The sequence below is a fragment of the Schistocerca serialis genome, chromosome 3 (assembly GCF_023864345.2).
Source record: "Schistocerca serialis cubense isolate TAMUIC-IGC-003099 chromosome 3, iqSchSeri2.2, whole genome shotgun sequence".
Classification (NCBI taxonomy): Eukaryota; Metazoa; Arthropoda; class Insecta; order Orthoptera; family Acrididae; genus Schistocerca; species Schistocerca serialis.
Window position 1 is genome coordinate 725148773 of NC_064640.1, and position 24831 is coordinate 725173603.

Sequence of the window (24831 nt, forward strand, 5' to 3'; positions counted from 1 at the left end):
CTATGTCCTCATATCTACCGTAGTTTAAGTGGGATTTCCTTGTTTATGACTTGACAAGCCATCTTACCTCTCCTGCCACATTCCAAGATACATGATCAGTCGTTAATTTCTCGTTAGCTTCCATGGTTGCCGCCTACTTGGGATATCCTTAAGATCTTTAATTCGGTGATTTCCCGTTACCTTCTCCATTCTGTGCCGCTGACCAAGATGCGCTGGTTCATTTACTTTTAGGGACGATTTCTCACACCTGACTGAAATTCGCTCGCCCGTCCTCAGGGATCAGATGACTTTCTGTAGGACATAGTCCCACAGTGTCCTCTAGAGAAGGGCTGAATCGTCTGTAAGGTGCCAGCAATGGAAAAAGCTATCAAGAAAATCGTTCAAAGCAGAAATCACTGTAAACTATCGTTTTCTACGGCGAAATGTGTGTAAACGAACGCCACAAGGGAAGGAGTGGTTTCATTGATGCCCTCTATGCCATTTCCTGAGGTCTTTCCGTGTCGATTCTGAGCAGTGGTGTGTCTGAAATGTTTTCCTCTGCCACCGATAAGAAAACGGCTTGATTGAAACGTTGGGCATCGTGGATCTGACCATCGCAGAGACGTGAAGTGAATGCGTGAGATGTGGGTAAGAGGGGGGGGGGGGAGGGGGGGAGCTTCCCATCGAGCGACGCGTCCACAGTGGCGTGTGACAGAATTGTGGTAATATTTATTGCCAACTTTACTTTATTAACCCACCTCACATTTCATATGAACTTCTGAATCCTGTACTTTCCTTCGCATGTATGGACGGACACCTTACTGTTTGAAGCGTCTCCAAGCCTGTGTGAGACTTGGCCGGACACCACGATTTTGTATTATTATAGAGAAAGGTTCGCTTTGGCTTTTGGGAAAAATTTCACTCTTCTATGTCGCAGTGGGGGAAATGACTGGGTTTCAAGGAAGTGACCTTTCAATTCTTTGCGCAGTGTACCATGGGTGAGTTCCTACATAATGTCAAACATTCTGACATTTCATTTGATTCCATTCACCTACGTCGTTGCACATTCGGCTTTCACCAAGCGACATGTTTCTTTGTTGAACGCCTTGATACTTGATATTTGCGCGGTGTATCTGCAATGCCTTCCTGCTTCGTCTGACCATTATACCGGTTGCCCAGCTTGTATTCTTTCTGCAAATTACATTTCAGCCTCCTCACTCCACATACGCTACAGTCTTCAATGACATCTACCTTAATACATTTTGAGCGCTATAAATTTTCTTCGGGATGATATGTGTGAATGGTCACAATACTCTATGTAACGTGATCACGCTGTTACCGTCTCAATATACAGGTCTACAATCCATATTAACTTTGCAGGCTGGTTCACCGACAGAGCGTACACCGAAAAGTTGCCCTTATTAGCGTTTTCTACAGATCGATTAAGATGATGCAGCACATTACATTGCAAAGAAAGCGGAAGTACGAGTGGCTCAGAGCACATCGACAAGTGTTTAGTACTCGGGAAAATATAAAGACTGTCTAAAATAACCTCTGGAGATGAGATAGTTGTGGTATGATGCTCATATTATTTCGTCCACTCCTAGGATGGTATTGCGTTAAACGTAGATATATTCTTTGAACTGTTAGCTACAGCTGCTACACCAGTATCCTTTCATTTGTGGTGTTAGTTTGCATACCTTCGTCCATAGGATGCCGGAAGTCATACCTTAATGGTTGAATAAAAGGAAGAATTAATTTATATATGGTAACACTGTAATTCAGAACAAACAAAAAAGTTAACTGAATTCCGTCTAACATTGCATGAGATCAAAAAACTATAAAAATAATAGAATATCCTCACAAGCTCCTCAACGTCGTCATATCATTAAGCAGAAATAGTGAAGTCTGTAGTGGGCACATAGGACCATTTCGTCTCAGCATGGTTCATACTTTCAGGATTGAGGAAGCCAGAGAAATAGGAGAAGAAGACAGTCCAGTGGTAACGCCGAGTTTCTTTGACACATTCTTTGAAGGGCTGTCGCATGAATATGCTGAGAATGACAAAGAAAAACGGTAAGTTTTATTCAAACCTCTACAGAATATGTGTCATACTTTTAATCAAGTTTTGTGTTTCGTAAGTTCTTTCTGGCAGCTCATACTTTAGGTCTCGTGTTATTAAATCTGAAACTATTTTAATAAATTAATGTAGGAAAGTGAGATATCTTATAAATATCGTTCTTCATACCAGAATAACACCTACAGCGCTGTTTTTGATAGATCAGATATCACGTTAAATCTTTAGAATCTCGCTGATCTTTTCATTGAATGAAATAAAATATATAAAGTTATGAAGGAAAGTAGTGAAATGCACACCAAATACCAAGTAACAATAATTAAGAAACCTATTAAATCAACGAAAGCAACTGCCTACTTGTATAATTTTTAGATAGGAATTCGTTTATGATGCTTCAGTGTCGTACTTCATATTACATTTGTGTAGAGGGAAATATTAAAACTCCCCAAAGATGGAATAAAAGCACAGAAGGAAATAGTAGAGATGTTAAGGTTCAGTGTTGTGAAATTCAAGAACATAGGACTCTTCTAACTATCTGAGAATGCAGCAGGAGATGAAACTGTTTACCCCCCTAAGCTATTTATTTTCGAATTAGTCACATTATTAATTGTCTGTAATTACATTTTATTTATTGCTCTCAACTTTTATTAATTTACCTATATTACTGCCATAACAGTACATTTTTAGATCACCTTTATTTTCAAACTCGTTTAACATGTATTGATGCACATTTGCCTGTACACACATAGGAGTAGAAAACAGCTGAAGTTTTCAAGTGGCTATTATTGTGAGATAAAATGTGACTTAAAAAATAATTATATCGCAAAATAATCGCACAAGGGAAAAATTGCTTTATATTTTACAGAATTTACTGTGGCTGTGGACCTTAAATTGAAGATATTGCTATGTAAACAAACTGCCAGAAAAAGTAGTACACTCTTTTAGAGGTTTCTATTTCACTCAGGATTTATTGTTGCAACAGTGCATATGGAGACATGAAATGATTACATTTACAGATCAATAGCACAAGTGCTCCTGAGGTCCTAGGTATCGATCCATACTGAATCACCCATATTAGTACATAGTGTAGCCTCCACAGCAGCAATGGAGGTGCTGACTCTGGCTTCCAGTCGATCGTACAGGTGATGAATACCGTTCTGGGATACATTAAGCCACGCCTGCTCGACCTGTTCATGCAGTTGTGTAAGAGTTGGTTGTCGAGTAGCACCAGTCATTTCTCATCCTTTTATATCCCTCAAGTGCTCCACTGGGGACAACGCTGGAGATCGTTCTGGCTAGGCTTGTTGCTGCGTGTCTTGCAGAGCACGTTGAGTGACATGGTCAGTGTACGGGGAAGAATTATTCTATTTCAGAAACACATCACCATAATGTTGCAAGAACAGCAAGGGAATGGGTATAACAACATTCTGCACATACCGAGCTCTGGTTAGCATACCCTTGAGAAGCACCAAAGGTGAACGAGAGTTGTAGCTTATCACACGCCAGACCATAAGGTCTTGGATGGGGCCAGTATGAGTTGGACGAATGCACTCTTCCAAACAGCGATCACCCGGTGTACATTACACAAGCAAATGACCATCACTTGCGTGCAGGCCAAATCTGCTTTAATTGCTGAAGGCCACGGCGCGCCATTCCAAGTGATCCTCTGACGCCACCAGCCGAGCTGTGCACATCAGTACTGTGGCGTGAATGGTGGTGTGGCGTGACAAGATAACAGCCTAGAGATGTGTGTACCAGTGGTTCGACTGCTAATAACAGGTTGGAAACAGTTCATGTTGACACGCCTGGGGTCACAAGCCCTCTTATCTCTGCCTCTGCCTGTGCCTCCGCCTCTCCTGACCTGACAGTACGACTAACCTGGCGGGCATCTGTGCTGCGTGGACGTCCAGAATCTCGTCTACAGGTTTGAAAATGTTCAAGTGACGACTGATACCAACATCGTTGCACAACTAACACAGCACGTCCAACTTGTGTGGAAATTCTCATAAAGGACCATCCTGCCACTCGGAAGGCCACAGTTTGACCTCTTTGAGACTCGCTCAGTTGGTTGCAGAAAGAATGGGTGTGTCTCTTTGGCATGGTTGCCTGCTTGCTTCACGAGTTTGCACCACACTGAGAGTTCTGGCTGTGAGCATTCCCTACTAAAGGATAAACACAATGGCGCTCTGGTAGCTATGTGATTACGCTATCTGTTGGCAGACGACGTTGAAATCGTTATCAGTACACCTACTATACCCCAGGTGGAAATATGCCATCATCGGATCAAAATCTATGTTGCCTTTCCAGGTGTGCTAAATTTTTTCCTCGTGGTGTAATTTAGGAGTATAGAAGACCACTCACTGAGAAGCAGAAGCGTTGACTAGTCGAGAGGCACACACAAAAAAAGAAAGGAAACTTGCTAATTTTAGGAGTTATCCTTTTCCAAGCTAGAGTGCAAACACACACACACACACACACACACACACACACACACACACACACACGTACTATATGTGATCAAAAGTATCTGGACACCCCCAAAAACATACGTTGTTCATATTAGGTGCATTGTGCTGCCACATACTGCCAGGCACCCCATATCAGCGACTTCAGTAGTCATTAGACATCGCGAGAGAGCAGAATGGGGCGCTCCGCGGGACTCACGGGCTTCGAATGTGGTCAGGTGATTGAGTGTCACTTGTGTCATACGTCTGTACGCGAGATTTCCACATTCCTAAACATCCCTTGGTCCACTGTTTCCGATGTGATAGTGAAGTGGACACGTGAAGGGACACGTACAGCATAAAAGCGTACAGGTCGACCCCGTCTATTGACTGGATGAGACTACTGACAGTTGAAGAGGGTCATGATGTGTAATATGCAGACATCTATCCAGACAATCACACAGGAATTCCAAACTGCATCAGCATCCACTGCAAGTACCATGACGGTTAGACGGGAGGTGAGAAAACTTTAATTTCAAGGTCTAGCGGCTACTCATAAGCAAATTTTTTTTAAAGAGGCGGAGCCCCTCCACGCCCACACCGGCATGATGGCCAACACAAAAGGTCTACTGCCATCTCTGCATAAGGGTTAGTGTTCACTAAAAGTGAGATGTCGCAGGATGTGTGTACTGCGATGTTTGCGTACGTCTGGCTAAGTTTAGCCATTAATACACGCTCATCTGGAGATAGATTAGGTCGAAAGTCGAACGAAGGGTAGCGGTTTTAAGGGCAGAGGGAAAAAAGTGCCAAGGCAAGCGGCAAGGGAAATAAACCTCTGCGATAGTTAGGTACGGTAGTAAGAGCAGTAGCGGGTGTCTTGCTGACTGCGATAGGTCATGCAAGGGTAGGTTATGTTAGAAGCGTGTACCGTGCGATCAGATAGCGTGTCATGCCAAGTTTCGTCATAAGAGATCAGTCCTAGACGGTGCTGCAGCTCGGTGTGCTGTAGTATGCGTGTGCTGGGCTCGTGTGGTGTCTCCTTGGCCTGCTGCGGTGGCTTCGTCCCTGTAACAGAAGAATTCAGTGCCATTACGCCCTCTGCTGCGCCGTGTCGTCAGTGACTTGGCACAGCTTCATCAGGCTGGTGCAGAACGGCATCCTCCTCTACTGCACGGCGCAGCTCTGCTGTATTATAGCCTCGAGCTGCTCCGCTTGTTCGGTGAGCTGCGCCGCTTCTGCTTCGGTGAAATGCACGCCGTTCGTTCGCGCTTGCGTGATGAACGCTGCCTCTTTGACTTCTCGGCCCCTTCTCACCACTGGGACGGGGGTTGTCTTCTTTGCACTTTTCATCTGCGGTGCTGCTGGGGCAGCCGCTGGGACAGGCACGCGAACGTCCTTCTGCGAGGTCGCAGGAGTGTTCACAGGTACTGCTGCACGGAGGCCTCGGGCGAAGACTGCACGCAGTTCCTCAAGGCCTCTTCCTTCTCTGCAGCCACGGCGGCTGCGAAGGCAGCCCTCTCTGCCGCCCTGACGGCTTTGAGGGCTGCAGTGGTCTCCTTCACGGCGATGCCGAGTTCGAGGCCACAGTTCTTCTCGGGGGCGCGAGCTGCATTCCCGACTGCCCACCTCCGGGCGGTCATCCCCTCTCCTGGCAGGTGGAGCTGCTTCTGCGCTGTCCTTCAGCTGCGCCGGGCTTGTCTGCGCCCTACGTCGTTGCCGACGTCGTCTTCTCTCCTTCCGCTGCGTCGGTGCGGCCGCGGTCGCCTCGCCGCCTTCGGCACGGTTGCGGCTTGAGAAAGCCGGGCAACCGCGCCAGCTGGCGACGTGCGGGCCGCTACACCGGACGCAAGTCGGCAGAACGTTACTGCCGCGGTCGCAGGCGCGCCTGTCGTGCGCGCCTGAGCTCTTGACGCACCGCGCCGCGTTGCGGCAACACTTCGCGACATGGCCCTCGACCTGGCACCTGAAGCACTAGGGCTAGGGGTCCATGGCGGTCGGGAGAGCTTCCGTCGTAACCGGGAAGCCCAGCAACTTCCACAAGTCGAAGATGTCGCTCCCGCCGTCGGCCGTTTGCACGGTCACGGCATAGAGCGGTGCCCTCTTCTTGTTTGTCCGGTTGTGCAACCTTGCGGTTGCATTACCAAGCCCGGCTCGCAGCAGACACTCCCGGACCGCTGCCTCGTCACAGCACCAAGGTAACCCCCTGAGGAGTGCCTCGGTCGTCTTCTTCCTTCCTACGGAAGGCGCTTTCTCACGCGCCGGCTGCACTTCGACAATGTGGTCGGCCACTGCGACTTTGATCGGCCTGTGATCGGCCACGTTTGCAGCTCGAACGCAGATCAGTGAGTCTGCAGACTGAGTGAGTTGCACAACCGAAGGACCCTTCATAGCTGGTTGGCTCTGAGCACTACGGGACTTAACATCTGAGGTCATCAGTCCCCTAGAACTTAGAACTACCTAAACCTAACTAACGTAGAGACATCACACACATCCATGCCCGAGGCAGGATTCGGACCTGCGACCGTAGCAGTCGCGCGGTTCCGGACTGAAGCGCCTAGAACCGCTCGACCACCGCGGCCGGCTCCCTTCGTAGCGGCAGGTTTCCTCTGCGCATACTTCTTTCCCATGTTGCGGGGCGCAGAACACGACAATCTGCAGGCGTTGTGAAAACAACAGACGAAAATTTGCTTCCCGCGGCGCCCACAGCACAGAAACCTCTTCACAAAATCTCAACGGCCGAGTAAGCGTAGCGCGCAACGGCAGCGATGCGCTCGCCTCGCTAGCTCAGGCCTAAGTGCCATATTCATTCATAAGCAACACATCACACAGATAAATGTCGAGCAACGCCTCGCTTGGTGTAAGGAGCGTAAAGTGGAAAAACGTTGTGTGGAATGACGAATCACGGTACACAATGTGGCGATCCGATGGGAAGGGTGTGGGCATGGCGAATGCCAGGTGAACGTCATCTGCCAGCGTATGTAGTGCCAACAGTAAAATTCGGGGGCGGTGGAGTTATGGTGTGGTCATGTTTTTGATGGAGGCGGCTTGCGCCCATTGTTGTTTTGCGTGGCACTATCACAGCACAGGTCTACATTGATGTTTTAAACACCTTCTTGCTTTCCACTATTAAAGAGCAATTCGGAGGTGGTGATAGCATCTTTCATCATGATCACGCACCTGTTCATAATACTCGGCCTGTGGCGGAGTGGTTACACGACAGTAACATTCCTGTAATAGTCTGGCCTGCACAAGGTCTTTACCTGAATCCTATAGAAGATCTTTAGGATGTTTTGGAACGCCGACTTCGTGCCCGGCCTCACCGACCGATATAAATATCTCGCCTCAGTGCAGCACTCCGTGAACAATGGGCTGCCATTCCCCAAGAAACCTTCCAGCACTTGAATTGAACGTATGCTTGCGAGAGTGGAAGCCGATATCAATATCTCGCCTCAGTGCAGCACTCCGTGAACAATGGGCTGCCATTCCCCAAGAAACCTTCCAGCACTTGAATTGAACGTATGCTTGCGAGAGTGGAAGCCGTCATCAAGGCTAAGGGTTGGCCAACACCATATTGAATTCCAGCGTTACCGATGGAGGGCGCCACGAACTTGTAAGTCCTTTTCAGCCAAGTGTCCAGATATTTTTGATCATATATATATGCACTCATAAAAATATATGAAACTGGATGGGTGAGCAATACCAGAGCTGCATTTCGGTAGATGAACTGGGAAGGGGTGGGGCGAGTAGAGGAAGAGAGTGGTGGGAGGCAGGGGGAGGAGCTGGGGTGGTGTCTAATGGCTCAGAGGGCGGCAGCCATTTTGTCAGTGAGGAATGTGGGAAGGAACTGTGGCAGATGCACTGGCTGGGTATGTAATGTACAGTCGTTGGAGTCGGTGGGGATCGGCACAAGCTGATATGGGGAAGCAAATTGGGAAGAGATGACAGGATGGAAGAAGTGCAAACTGTTGGGTCGAGGGTGTGGGAACAGTTGATTAACGGAAATTGTGACCAGCACGATTATGGCAGTGAAGGATGTGTTGCAAGGATAACTCCCATCTGCAAAGTTCAGACTGAGGGAGGTACCACAGTGGTTAGCATACTGGACTCACATTCAGGAGGACGACTGTTCAGACCTGTGTCTGGCCATCCAGATGTAGGTTTCCTGTGATTTCCCGAAATCACCTAAGGCAAACGCAGAGATGGTTCCTTTGACAGGGCGCATTCAATTTGCTTCTTCATCATCCCCTAATCTGGCTTGTGCTGTGTCTCTAATGACTGTATTGTCGATGGGACGTTAAACACTACTATCCTTCTCTTCCCTCCTGCAAAGTTCAGAGAAACTGGTAGTGGACGAGAGGACTCATATGATCCAGGTTGTGGAGCAGCCACCTATAATTGAGTTATGCTCAGTTGAATGTTGTGCCACTGGGTGGTCAACTTTGTTCTTGGCAGCAGTTTGGGGGTGGCCATTCATCATGATGCACAACTGGTTGGCGGTAATGCTGATATAAAAAGTTGTGCAGTGCTTGTAGAAGAGTTGATGTATTACGTGGCTGCATTAACAGGTGGCCTGGCCTCTGATGAGGTAGGATAAGTCTGTGACAGCAGTGGAGTAGGAGGTGCCTGAATGATGTATTGGGCAGGTCTTGTACCTTGGTTTTCCGTAGGGATATGACCCCTGTGACTGGACTGAGTAATTTTTCCTAGGTTGGATGCAGGATGTTATCTTGGATGGAGAGGCATCAGCAGATGGGACCCTTACTGTTCATCTTGCATATTAATGACCTTGCAGACAACATTAATAGCAACCTCAGACTGTTTGCAGATGATTCAGTTATTGATAATGAAATACTATCTGAAAGAAGTTGCATACATTTTCGGTCATATCTTAATAAGATTTCAAATTGGCGCAAAAATTGACAACTTGCTTTAAATGTGCAGAAACGTAAAATTTTGCACTTCACAAAACGAAAAAATGTAGTATCCTATGACTAAAACATCAGTGAGTCACTGATGGAATTGGACAACTCATGCAAATACCTGTGTGTAACACTCAATAGGGAAATGAGATTGGATTATCACATGGGCTCGTTCGCGTGTAAAGCAAGTGGCAGACTTCGGTTTATTGGTAGAGTACTGGGAAAGAGCAGTTAGTCTACAAAGGAATTGCTTACAAATCACTTGTGCGGCCAGTTCGAGAATATTGCTCAAGTGTGAGGCACCCATACCAAAAAAGACCAACAGGGGATATTGAACATATGCAGAAAAAGGCAGCACGAATTGTCACAGGTTTGTTTGATCTGTGGGAAAGTGTCATAGAGATACTGAAGAAACTGAAATGGAAGATTCTTGAAGATAGATGTAAACTATGCTGAGAAAGTCTACTAACAAAGTTTCAAGAACAGGCTTTAAATGATGACTCTAAGATACTCCCTACGTATCGCTCACATAGGGATCATGCGGATAAGATTAGAATAATTACTGCATGCTCAGAGGCAGTCAAACAATCGTTCTTCCCGCGCTCCATACGTGAATAGAACAGGAAGAAACCCTAATAACTGGTACAATGGAACGTAATCTCTGTCATGCATCTCATGGTGGTTTGCAGTGTGTAGCCGTAGATGTAGATCCCTGCAACATATACTTCGCTCTGGTAATCATTCTGGCCTCAGTCTCCGGTAACCCACTGTCACCACAACCTCCACCCGGCAGTTTCCTCTTCCTTCGTTCAGTCACCCACTTCCAGTTCGCTCCGAAGTCCATCTCTCGAAATGCAGCTCTGGCATTGTTCATCCAGCATAACTCCGAAAACTAGCAAGTTTTCAATCTTTTTTATATGTAATTCTCGATGACTCAACGCTTCTGCTTATCAGTGAGTGGTAACTTTGCTCCTAAAGTATTTACATTTGAGCTTTCCTACAAAGATATTTATATGTAAACATACACTGATGGAGTTCTGCTTGTTAAAACCAAAGCAAAACAAGATGGCCAAAGTAGCTGATTATTATTATGAATGAACCACATGTAGTCAGTGGTGACGCTGTGAGTACTCAATTTCTACATAACATTTTATCATTCAAGACTTGTTAGGTATCAAACGCAGTACTGATGACTTCCTCGTGCTCCACTTATAATGTCCATTGTTAATAACTCCATGCTACAGTGTCTCTTATTTGGTTCCTTTTAAGCAATTTTTTTGTATTTCTTGGGTCATTCCATCTCCCTCCCCCCTCACCCCCCCTTCTCCCTACTGTGTGAAATTTGGGCTCAGTAGAGTACAGAGAAGACTGTTGCTGGGCCTTCACAATCGGAAAATCCAAAATACTTATTCTGCTTGACGAATTCATTCATTATCCAATGCAAGCAGTTTGCTTGCTTCTATCTCCTTAACTGAATGTTTTCTCATGTCGTAGATCACATTGGTTGGGTGACGTGACGGATTTGTGAACATAAGTCAGGCAAAGAGCACATAGGCAAGCCGAACCGTTCACTTTTACGACCATACTTGGACCATCCCAATAGTCTTCCATTATCGAGGGAGGGTAGCAGTCACAGCAAGGAGAATGTCTTCATCTTCAGTTAGTTTATGAGAGAAAATTATTTACTCGGCTGTTGTTATTATGAAATAAATTGGAGCAAACAGACATGTGCCAGACAAATGTCAAAGGTTTTCCTTCACAATGTACGGATGTGTAAATTAATTGTGCATCAAAGTGCCTCCCTAGCCATGTGGGAGTTGATGGTTTACTGATAAAAAGCACGAATTCCGACAGAGAAGCTGCAATAATGTGTACCCAAATTAGTAGGTTTGAATTAATAATTCAGTCAAGTACAAAAACATGCGTAGGGTTCATGCATGGAAACGATTACCTGCTATTTGTGAATGAGAGAACAGTATCTGTGCTAGAAGAAGCGGTTTCATAATGGCGACAGTGAAGTAAATATGAATCGCAACAGATTATTTATAAAAAGTAAATTTTATACATGTATACATATGAAGATAAAAGAAAAGAAAAACCTACTACTCATTCAGTGTTGATAATCTTACATGTATTTCGGTCACTTAACATGCTCTCGTTCGATTCTGTATTATTTTTTCCTGAGACGAATTTGCTGATTTGATGACGTTAAGTGCAAGTAGTGTTGTCTTAGAGTTACTTGATTTCAAGGAAGGCCCTTAGACGTCGACTGATAACAGTCTCAAAAACGCCATCGCCACAAGTAAAATTGAGAATATATGTAAAGCAGTAATGATTCCGTAGCTTCCTGTGGTCTACGATGAAAATAGGATGAGTGACAGGGAAGTAGTTCACATCTTGATAGCTACAATAGAAAAGAGGAAGGAACATTATGATTTAACGTCCCGTCAGCAACGAGGTTATTAGAGACTGAGGAAAAGCTCGGAGTGTTTCAAGGGTGGGGAAGGAAATCGGCCGTGACTTATCAAAGGAACCATCCCGGTATCTCCCTGGAGTGATTTAGGGAAATCACTGAAAACCTAAATCAGGTTTGTTGAACGCGGACTTGCACCATCGTCCACCTGAAGGCAAGTCCAATGTTCTACGCATTGCTCTGTTTCGCTCGGTGGGTAGCACAATTCGATAAATTAGGTCAAAATACCGACGATTTTGTGGACAACAGGAGTCTATCCACAGGTTCCGAGAGGAACTTCACGAGTAAAACTGCTGAAATTCACCAATTTAAGGATGAGCCATCACAGGCTGCTACGGTCCACTCGGATGGTAATTTACTGCCAGGGGACTTCAAAAAGTAAGTTGCATATTGTTGTGGCTGCCAATTAATTTTTATTGAATGTTGCACTACATTTCAAAATAACACAGATACATACACTGTTTTTCGACACTGTCACCAAGTCTTTGTAAAAAAAAAAACTGTCCGAACGTTCTACCAGTCGTTCAATTCCTAGACAATGGAAACCGATCCCTCGGTCATGGAGCCATTCGACAACTACTGTGCGGACTTTTTCATTGTTGGTAAATCTCTTTTCCCACGGATTTTCTTTCAGCTTGCCAACAAGATGAAAATCTCATGGTGCAAGCTCTGGACTTCCCAAACAGCATTACGCAAGTCTGTACGGCTGTGGTCAAATTGTAAGCACCATTTCATTACGGCTGAACGCTGAATTGCATTTGCTCCATATACTGCCAAAATTTGATGGTAAATGTCTGTACAATTTAGACTTTTGGTCACAAGAATCGTTCTGTCCTGCCTATTTACGTTTCCAGTTGAAGTACGTTTCCATTTTCGGCGGCGCTTCACTGCACACCTCAATGCTCTTGTCGTACACACAGCAGCAGCAATGTGTCTGAAATGTGTCTGCAAGAAACCATGAACATGTACTTACTTCTCACTATGTGCCAATCTTGTTGCGCAATGGTCTTAGTGTGGCACGTAATGTGTAACTTACCTTCTGAAGTGCCTACGCATCGGCCTTAATACGTAACTATACGATAAAAGACACTCTGTGAATCTTTGAAATTGTGGCACTGAGCAATTTCTTCGAGTGCCAGCATTTCCATCTGCGGAGGGTAAAAGAGTTCCTATGTTAAAGCATTAGTCTTTGAGACAACAACAACATAAATATTTTTAGAGTTGCGCATGTTTTGATTTAAAATATTTTATAAAATATCTTTCAGGCATCACATATATGAATTGGCTTTGAGGAAAAGATGGGATTTAGAAGCATAGATCGGATCATAAAAATTTAAAAAAATGCGAATTCAGGATGTAACAGTCAGCGAACAGCTGGATGAAGTCAATCTGTCTCGAATTTTGTATTTTGGATATACTTTAACAGAATAAAAACCTAGAGAAAATGAGAGGAAAATTTTTGTGTTTACTACCTTCCTTATATGTTTCTGTTCTCCTGGGGCTATCGAAACATGAAAGGGGAATGGTGAAATCCATTTATCGCTTGAAAATGTTTATGTTCCATGATGAATCTGAATCATAATCACTAGCAGAGATTACAGTTTGTGACATTAGTATTTTCCTTCTCAACGTGCATGTCGAAGCTCGGTTCTCTATCCCTTACAGAGCCAAAGTGCCATAGACGGACTGAAGAACTCTGTTCTAACCTCTAGAGATATCCCGTTGCAGACTGTGATATCTCTCATGTTCGCTTTACATAAACTGAAAAATCATTTATGGTACCTGTATCTTAAAAATGTAGCTTTTGCATTCTTTGATTCTAATTTATCTTATGATTGAAAAGTAATAAAAATACTCAATGCTTCAGTTTACGAGGCAGAATATCTAGACGAAAAGTGCTGGAATAGGAATCCATCAAATCCCAGAAATCACCAAAACTGTAAACTTGTTGCTCATGAAACAAAATTGTTTTTACCAGATTGACTTGAGTGATAAGTTTTAACATGGATCGTTCGCAGCAGCATGAAAATGAAGATTTCATCAACAGATAAACTGGAAGTTGTAAGTGATCCGGCAAAAAGACGCGTGAAGCTCATGGATGAGTGTAGTAAATTAGTTAAAAAAAGACGACAAACTAAAGGATTATATTTTTCAGGCTGTGTTCGAGTATCTGAGTTTCCAGGGTATAGAAAAGGGACTTCATCGAAATATTTACAAAAAAAATTATTTTCTCATACTATTGTCCCCACAAACATAGTACTTAGTGGTAATATAAATCGGATGATTAACTCTTAAGCAATAAATTTAATAATTAAGTTGAATGTAATTGGATGAATTGCTACTTCAGTGGAATATTTTTTTAGACAATAATAAATGAAACTTCTTAATGATCTTTCATTATTTTCTCATGTGTTGGAGAGCGTAGGGGCACCGCTTCCCATTTCCTATCGAGCTCAAATTACACGCAATTCAATTTTTCAGAAAGAAAAAAGGTCAGACTTGAAAAATGAGGGCCACATCCAGACCAGTTGTCGTCTATATCAGCGTTTGTAAATATGGAAGATGGACAGCTCGTATTGTCTGCGTAATTGATGTTAGAATCGTACTGGGGAGACCTCGTTGCTTAAGGGTGAACCCACGTATGCGTTGCTGTTAACATCCTGAAAAGTCCTAACGCGAAACTATGTCGATGATGCACTACACATCTGAATAACAATGTTAGGAGTATGAGTAAGTTTGTTACATCTTGGGGTTGATGATTTGTAACTTCCACACATCAAATTACATGTACAATAAGTCATAGCACTAGATCCGCTGTGGCCAAAATCTGGGGTATTTCCAAAAACAGAACAATGCAACATAGGAGAGGCGTACTTCGTATTGCGAATAGGGCCGTGATTAGTAGATAACAAGAAGTTGTGCTGAGGTCTCAAAATTTTTCTGTCATGTTTGGACTTTTACACACAATAGAGCGTACTCTCTAGGCGAAATTCAGGGCCCAATATTGGAAAGACATCGCTTGAACCCAGTTTTGAAGACTATAAACTTCGAACCCATAGATGAAGGTAATGCAAAGGGAGAACTCTCAACTTCGTTCAAGGGGTTGCAACATTTGTCCAGACAGCCATTTCTGCGGAGCCTGGGGCTCTGTCTGAGGTAAGCGTCTTTTCGCTGGTGCTATACAGGCACACGAGCAGTTGATTTCCTGTCTAGCAGTTTAGCACAGCTGGATATAGTCTACGACATGTGTTACTATGAATCAGTTTTAATATATATTGAAAGGTTGAGAAAATGCGATCAGTCATTTTTCTATGATAATACTATGCCAGTCAGAAAAGTGGGACGTACTGTGCCTGCAGGAAACGCATAGAGATGAAACAGCAAACAGACCCAATATCAAAGGAATGCGCTTGGCAGTAGAAGCACCTCACAGAAGGTATGGGAGCGCAATGTTTACCAGACCCGAGATGCTGCTCTCTTCCACGAGTAAGACAACCACCAACAACATTGAAGTGTTAGCGATAGAGAGTGGATCATTTACAATATGCTCCGTATATAAACCCCCTGGCCAGAACTTACACACTTCAACGCCAGAAAGCTTCAACAACCAAAGGACACACTTCGTTGTGGGCGACTTTAACAGCCACAGCACCACCTGGGGCTACGATGAGATAGACGCCAATGGTCAGCTGCTAGAACAATGGGCTGAGGCAAATAACCTCTCACTTCTCCACGACCCCAAGCTCCCCTGCTCCTTCAACAGCAAAATTTGGAAGCGAGGTTACAATCCCGATATTTGCTTCGTCAGCCGGAACATCTACGACACCTGCTGCAAAAGAGTATAAGATGCAATCCCGAAGACACAACATCGACCTATTGGAATCCAAGTCTACTCAACAATCAAAACAATCAAAATACCTTTCCGTAGGAGATCCAAATTTAAAAAGGCTAGGTGGTCAGAATATTCCCAAGCGCTGGATGAGGAATTAGCCAGTCTGACCCCAGCACCAAATAATTATCTTATCTTTGTTGAGACTTTGCGAAAGGTATCTAGACGCTATATTCCTAGGGGCTGCAGACAACACTATATCCCAGGGCTCTCAAATGCCTCAAAGGACATCCTGGAGAAGTATCAAGTATTGTTCGCGGAAGACCCATTCAGTGACGAAACCATCACCTGTGGCACAGCTTTAATGTCAGCCCTCAGCGAGGCACGCAAGAAGAAGTGGATAGCAACCCTAGAAAGAATGGATATGTCCCACAGTAGCAAAATAGCCGGGAACCTGATTAAGAAACTGGATGGTGACCCAAGGCTAAGCAAGGCCCCGGCCAACGTAACTCCAAACCAGGTGGTCAACCAACTCCTTCTAAACGGCAAGTTCAATTCCAAACGTCAGAAAACTAAAATCACACGCCTACTGCCAACGGGAAACACCAACTTCCACAAGCCATTTAGCATGAGAGAGTTGAACAATGGCATAAATACCATGAAGAATGGGAAAGCCGCTGGGTTTGATGATATTTGCGTGGAACAGATTAAAAACTTCGGCCTTGGCGCCAGGGACTGGATACTTGGACTTTTTAACATGTGCCGTGAAACCTTTCAAATCCCGAAACTGTGGAGGAAGTCAAAAGTGGTGGCTCTCCTTAAACCCAGGAAGGACCCAGAGTCTCCGAGAGCTATCGACCCATAACCCTTCTCTGCCACCTGTTTAAGCTCTATGAAAGATTGATCCTCAACAGAATAGAGAAGATCGTTGACTCGAAGCTAATTCCACACCAAGCAGGTTTTAGACCTGGAAAGTCCTGTACCAGTCAAATTCTAGCATTGACGGAAAATATCGAGGATGGGTTTGAGAATAAACTAATCACCGGGCTGGCACTAGTAGACCTAAGTTCCGCCTATGATACAGTAGATCACCGGACACTACTGCATAAAATCTATGAGACCCTGAAAGACTACCACCTAGTCAAGATAATCGAATCCATGCTCCAAAATAGACAGTTCTTCGTAATGCTTGAGAGGAAAAAGAGTCGATGGCGGAATCAGAAAAATGGGTTCGCCCAAGGGAGCGTGTTGGCGCCAATTCTATTCAACATATATACAAATGACCAACCAACTCCAGACAAAACCAAAACTTTTCTATATGCAGACGACCTGGCAATAACAGTTCAAGGCAACAGGTTTGAAGCCATCGAGGAGAAACTAGAAACCGCCCTTTCTATAATGTCAACCTACTACAAAAAGAATTCTCTAAAACCCAATCCCTCCAAAACTCAAGTGAGTGCATTCCATCTGAACTCGAGGCAGGCAAAGTACAGGCTCAGTGTTACCTGGGATGGGACATTACTAGAACACACAGATGCTCCCACCTACCTTGGCGTCGTGGAGGAGGGAGGAGGAGATTAGTGTTTAACGTCCCGTCGACAACGAGGTCATTAGAGACGGAGCGCAAGCTCGGGTGAGGGAAGGATGGGGAAGGAAATCGGCCATGCCCTTTCAAAGGAACCATCCCGGCATTTGCCTGAAGCGATTTAGGGAAATCACGGAAAACCTAAATCTGGATGGCCGGAGACGGGATTGGCGTCGTGCTGGACAGAACATCGACATACAAGTATCATTGCGAAAAAACACGCCAAAATGTAGAAGTACGAAATTCCCTAAAAAGAAAGCTGTCCAACAGCAAATGGGGTGCCAAACCTACCGTCGTCAGAACTTCAGCTCAAGCTTTGTGCTTCTCAACTGCCGAATATGCCTGCCCGGTATGGTGCAGATCCGCCCACGCAAAAAAGGTAGATATTAGCTTCAATGAAACATGCAGGATAGTGACAGGCTGCATGAAACCTACCCCCATAGAAAATCTTTACGGGGCCGTAGGTTTCACAAACCCTGACTCACGTAGGAAAGCCCACGAACATACCGAGAGCTAAAACAAAACTTTGATGCTCGTCACTCAATATTTGGCATAGAGTGTGGCCCCAGCAGACTCAAATCCAGACGCCGTTTCCTAAGTTGCGCCTTAGATGAGCCCCCCCCCCCCCCCCCACCCATCTACTATCCACTAAGAGAGGACCCACCAAGCGGCGTTTCTGGTGATTGGAAAACCTGGAGAATGCTTAACCGCATCAGAACTGGAGTGGCTCCTGTGAAATATAATCTGATCAAATGGGGTTTGTTGGACGAAAATGACGACAAATGCGACTGCGGCACTCGACAGGAGATGGAACATCTCTTACAATGCCCTGCCTGCCCGCACAGATGAACCCTCGGCGATCTATGGCTGGCTAAAGAAGAAGCATTGGACATTGCCCAATATTGGGCGAACAAATTGTAGTTTCTGGACACGAAAAAGTAAAGTAAGTCTATGATAATTAATTTTGCCTTTACCAGATGGGTCTAGATTATGGTATAGTGTGACAGTTTTGTTTTGAGTTAGCGAAGTCAGCTAACGGGGAAAGAAAATACTATCTAAAGTGTCTTGTATTCCGCAGAAATGTCAGCACATTTCATCTCTGTGCGAGTGTCAGTGTTCCATGTAGATCCATTTACGGCTTTGGTGGCAGTTCCTAGTGACATGTATAACACATCTGACTCCCAAACAAGGTTGGCCACGAGTAAACTGCCTTTAACATCACCGATATCTGGCCTTACCACCATGACGAAATCCAGATACGTCACCAAGAAAATTGCATGCAGAAAAAACAGCTGCTTCAGGAATTTAGTTGTGTATCGAAGGATACCAGTAATTTATATGAATTCTAGACCTTCTCTAGTGTGTGTTTTGGTTGTGGCAGAGTAGAGAGAGATCAGTTTACTGCGGAACCCACATCGTCAAGGTTGAACCATTAGGCTAATGATTTTCAGAATGTGCTCTTCACAAATAAATTATAGCAGATTCTCTTTAATTAGTTAGTTGTTTATTCATCCATATATTACTTACAAAATAATATCAGACTTTTGTCTTAATTGAAAATGAAATAATTTTGGAAAAGTTCTAATTTATGCACACAGTAATTTTATATTAAAAAAACATACTGTTCATTTTATGATATCAGTTCACTACGAGGTTCTCTGGTATTATAGTTTTTCTCAGTAAATGATAATCGCGACCTGGACTTACAAGTCGCATTTCCGGATATGAATGATTTAGTTCACTTCTAGGGAGACTGATGTAATCGCATAACGAGAAACCTGTTGGCCACCATGAATGTCTTTTCCAACTTCGGCACAGGTCTTCATAGTGAATATGTTTCTTTATCCATAAATCTCTAGTGTCAGCCCAGAGAGAACATCCAAAGTCACCGCCAAATTTGTGCTTCAGTTAGGTTCAAAAAAAAAAAAAAAAAAAAAGGTTCAAATGGCTCTGAGCACTATGGAACTTAACACCTGTGGTCATCAGACCCCTAGAACTTAGAACTACTTAAACCTAAGTAGCCTAAGGACATCACACACATCCATGCCCGAGGCAGGATTCGAGCCTGCGACCGTAGCGGTCACATGGTTCCAGACTGAAGCGCCTAGAACCGCACGGCCGCACCGGCCGGCTGCTTCAGTTAGGGGTATCTATAGAACACACTAAGTGCTTTGTTGTTGCAGTAGAGATTTTCCGAACTTTTTTTACTCTATTTAAGATTTGTATGTCTTCAGTTACACAAAATTTTAAATTACACGTGCAGGACACTTCTGTAGATTCAGAACATACACAAATAGCAAAAGACGAAACACACAATATTCATATCTGTACACTGTTGCAAAATTATGACCAGATCACCTCATGCGACTTTACACTTTTAGTGTTCCAGGCGGAGACTGAAGGGATACGACAGAATCAGCTGGTTAAAATGATGAATCCTATTATGATGCCATCATCAGAAGTAGTACAGTGGGCAAGACTGTATTATTGCTGGAGGAGGCTGCAGCACGGTAAGCCCTTTAACGACATTATAGAAAACCAGAGAGAGCAGCTGTAATTGTAGTTCAATTTCCCTGACTGCTTTCATGTAATCAGAGAAACGCAGACATAATACGACTGCAATCACTTTTATGGTATTAGTACCGAAACTGTTTCCGCTGACTGATGTCAATAGTTGGGGTAGTATTTTACTTTCGTCAGTGTTCAGTGAAACAGTAGTTTTAAGAAAATTTACGATTTGCCAATAAGAATTTGTATTCATCTTACTAACTGTAGAAACATAATTCCTGAACAGGTTTTCAGTAATGGGTACACCCAGTCGTTCATGGTGCTAATGGAACTCTTAGTTTATTATTACTGGTTTCAAGTCGCCGAGCTACTCGTCATCAGATGGTACAGCCCTTAGTGATAGTTCAGAACACTGTGAGGGTAGCTATGCAGAGTTGTTTCAGTACTTAGGATTGTTCATAGGGGCACACATCACTTTGGGAAACATTGTTTAAGATGTCCAGTTATCTTATCAACACAACACTATATACACATTGCCATAGTTAACAACAACCAAGTGCTTTACTGGATATGAAACTTATAATGGGAAAATAAAATGTCTGCCATTACGAAAGGCGACTGGCTACAGTCATTTCTGAAAACCCTTATTCACCACAGTTACAGTGTTCCATATACATAGTGATATAACAATTCCATAACTTTTGGACTTTGCGTTGGTTCTTAAGACAAGCAAAGAGGAGAATGAGAAACTCCTTCCATTCTTTGTCAGTAAATATTCTAGGACAGTTCTGGCCCAAAGTATGTCACCAATGGTGTCACCGATGGCTTCATTGATGTCATCAATGAGTCATGGGACTTTCCCACCACCACCATTCTCCCATCTAGCGAAGGCCAATACGTATCAAATGGCAGATAATACAAATTTTGGCGAGAAATTCAAATTCTGGTAGGAAATTAAAGCAAATAACCCGTTTGTGCTAGTGTGTTTTCACACACTGCTGTGGAAGTAGCGTTGTTGTCCTAAATATGGGCTGGCCAGAAATCCAAGATGGCACATTGTCATACTCGCTAGCCCGGAGTGCTTGCTGTGGCTCTACGGTATCGCAATCCAGGTAAGACCTGTTACGCTGTTTATAACAGTGTGGACGTCTTGTATATTGCCCCAGAGCTGGAATACTGGCCCTAGCTCTGACATCACAATGCAGCTCAGAGCTGTTGGGCTATTTATGGCACTGTGGAATTCTGACATAGTGGTCCAGGGTTGATATACTGGGACGGGCCCTATGACATCAGAATCATAGTTCTGCAACACTGGCGCTATGACACCTGAAACAAAGGATGTTTGAGCAGGTACAGGCCTGTCTGCCGGCCTGCTTGACAGGTTTTTTCCTTCAAGCCACCATTCACTCACAGGTGCATAGTCACTGCATGCTCTAGCTATGGAACTCTTCAATTCTGTCTTTATTGAAACAAACACTGGTGAGGGAAGTGGAAGAGCTCTCCACCCGTGCTCTGCCCATGCACTAACCACAAACTGCGTGCACCAACACCACCAGCACAGCCACCGCTCACACGCCGCACTCACCAACCATGTTGCCCTATCACCCACAGCATCTGCCAGTGTCTGTGCTGTTCCACAACAAGCTGGACCCACTTTCCCCCAAGTCTGCTTGTGCTATGCTTGAGCAACCTCCACAACCCCTCTGACATTACATTTTAAACAAACCACCCATCCATACCAACCATCATAACCCCAAAATGTTGAGAAAATCCACTGATGCCAAGTCTCAAATGATAGGGCTCTTCTGGCTGACAAAACCATAGAGCACTCAACCTATCCTTAAAGCTGATTGGTCACTGATGCAGCCTATATACATACATAACCTAATTTTAGAAGACTGTGTTGTGGGAAGTTGATGTAACGCTTCTGATATTACATAGCAGGCATAACCTACATGCTCCAGCAGACTGCTTGCATGGAGATTAACGCACTCCGTATGAAATCACACGATTCCACATCGGCAACAAACCATGTAGCTGCTATCATCTCCAGCCATAACCGTCCACTTTATCCTGAATAATGCAGGTCTGAACTGCCAGGGGCTATGATATACAGGACGTGTGGCCCACCACGACAGCCGTGCTCAGTAGGAGGAGGAAATCCATTTCCAGCACCTGACGTACATTCATCTAGCAAGTTTCTTTCTTACAGAGCTCCAAATACAATGGTCGCAAACTGTAAAAGAATGAAGCTACTACATTGTAGTTCAAATACAACATCGATTCGATCTGTCACAAACCATTTGTACTTTTCCAGAGGTGTATAACAGCAAATGATTACAAAACTCAAGTACAATAACGGTTCAGAAATTATGGTATGTTCACGTCACCCCTATAAAATGATCGTCAGCGGTGGCAAACTATGTGACGAAACAGCGACTTCTTGTGGTGATAATAATTTGTTCTCTTCTTATTCGTGACATTTCAACTGGAGAAACAGTCATCCGTGTCAGATACCAGACCAAAGCACACAGTGTGTATAACATCGACCACAATTCACAATTCAGAAACACCTCCTGTATATTCCAACACATTCTTGACAACGTAATCGAAGAGTATTTTAAGAAATGTCTAACACAGATTTAGTCTCTCCAGAGCGATCCATATTGCAGAGTACAAGTTGCACAGGTTCACCACAGTCAAGCACTTAACGTTATTTGTCAGTGATACATATTCCTTCTCCCATTGCTATATATGCAGGTGGAATAGCAAAGGGGAGTACTACCAGTGATATAAGATATTCTGCACATTGTGTTGTATGCAGGCTTCCTGAAGACAGGTAGACATAGTCGCCTTTCTATGGTTAGAGGCTTAGCTGAAGCAGCATCAAAATCATTAACACGACACACAACACACATGTCTCATTTGTATTGAAATGTAAGGATGTCTGGAGAGGAGAATGCGCTATGACAGTTCATACAGATGCGTGGGTCGCCAAGAGAAAAAAGGCTCTGCGATAGTTGGGTCGGGCTGTAAGAACAGTAGCGGTTTTTTTCCTGCCTGCAATAGGCCATGCAACGGTAGGTTTTGTTAGTATTGGTTATAGCGCAGGCGGATACCTTTGACACTGTGGAGCATTGTTACTCGGCGGCTGCAAATGGGTACCGATGTTGGCTTCTCGGTCAGCATCAGCATACTTGTAACAGTTTGGTTCATCATCAGTTAGTGCCCGATAGGTGATATATCAGATTCACAGTGTAGGTTAGTGTTCGCGTTTTTTTTTTTTTTTTTTTTTTTTTTTTTTTTTTTTTTTTTTTTTTTTTTTTTGCGCTAGTGTACGAGCTTGTCGGCATTCCTGCTGTAGCGTGTTGGTCGGCTGTGATAGCAGCTGGCGTATCCAGTCTGTGTTGCTGATGTGCAGGGGCTTGCCGAAGTTGTCACCTGTGAGTGTATGTTAGCTCGCCATAGGTGGTTAAGCCGTAGCTAGCAGTGTCTTCGGCCTCTTACGCATCCACCTATGGCTGTGATCATAGTTTCCCAGAGTTAAGAATGAAAGGATTGTTCGAATGTCTCGAGTTTCACTAGTAGTATTAGTAGCAGATTCAATAAATTCAAAGAGTGGGTTCCAGAGCGAATTCAGATTCCTGTAGTTTCCCAACTAGCTGTAGGATTCTCAGCCTACCACAGTGTCCACCAGTCGCTTATGCTGGGTGGCACTGTAACTTCGTATTTAACACCGAGTTTCGCTGTAGACATGCTTTGATGTGGTGGAAAACTGATACTAAGGTAGAGTAAACGTTAAAACCTAACCATCCTCCCTATAAATCTTATATCACTGTTGATAGGCCCCTTTTGCTATTCCACCTGAATATGGAACAATGGGGGAACTGTAAGTGTGAACTTGCACGACTCGTACGCTGTGATGTGGACCACCATGGAGAGACCCTACACACGTTGTGGAAAATATCGTATATCACTACTAGTCGATCTCTTTTGCTATTCCACCTGCGCATGGACCAGTGGGAGACTGTGTCTGGTATGTCTCTGACAAATAACTTTATGCGTTTGAGTGTGGTGAATCTGTGTGACTTGTACTCTTCAATATGCATCGCTATGGAGAGACCCAATCTATGGTGGACGTATCTTAAACTGCTCGTCGATTATGTTGTCAATTGTGTGTTGGAACACAAAGCTACTGTTGTTTTTTGTGTATGTTGTGTGTGGTGATAAATACTTGATGCTGCCTTGCTCCAATATATTTTTGATTGGCAGTGCATATTATATCGCTGCTTGCCGAACTCTTTTGCTATTCCGCTGCGTATGGTAAATGTCAAATAAATGGTGTGCTGTGGTATGATATCTGACACTGGTACCCGTTTTTCGTGTTGAAATGTCATGGATAAGAAGGGGACAGACTATTACCCTTGTAAGACATCGCTGTTTCATTACTTACGTTTACGCTGACTATTTTATAGGGGATGTTGCGAATATACCATAATGTCAGAACCGTAATCAGACGTGAATTTCGCAAACGGTTCCTGCTATACTCCTTGAGGAACCTATGGATGGTTTGGTCAATCAGAAACAATGTTGTATTTCGTTTACAAGAAAGTATTTTCACCCGGTATAGGAAGGGTGTGAACATAACGTAATTTCCCAACCGTAATCGGATGTGAATTTCGTAAGCAGTTAATCTTATACACCTCCAGAAACCTGTATATGGTTTGTGCCAGACTGAATCTATGTTGTATTCTGTGTACAAAGTATTAGCTTCATTCTCTTACAGTCTGCGATCATTGTGTTTCCGAGCTCTGTAAGAAAGAAACTTGCTAGGTGAATGTACGTCTGGTGCTGGAAATGGATATCCTCCTTCTATACAGTGCACTGAAGATGGCGGGGTACACGGCTGTATGTCATAGAGCTGGGCAGTTCGGATCCTCATTGTGCAGGACAAAGCGGACACTCATGGCCAGAAATGGTCGCAGCAACGTGGTTTGTTACTTATGTGGAACCATGT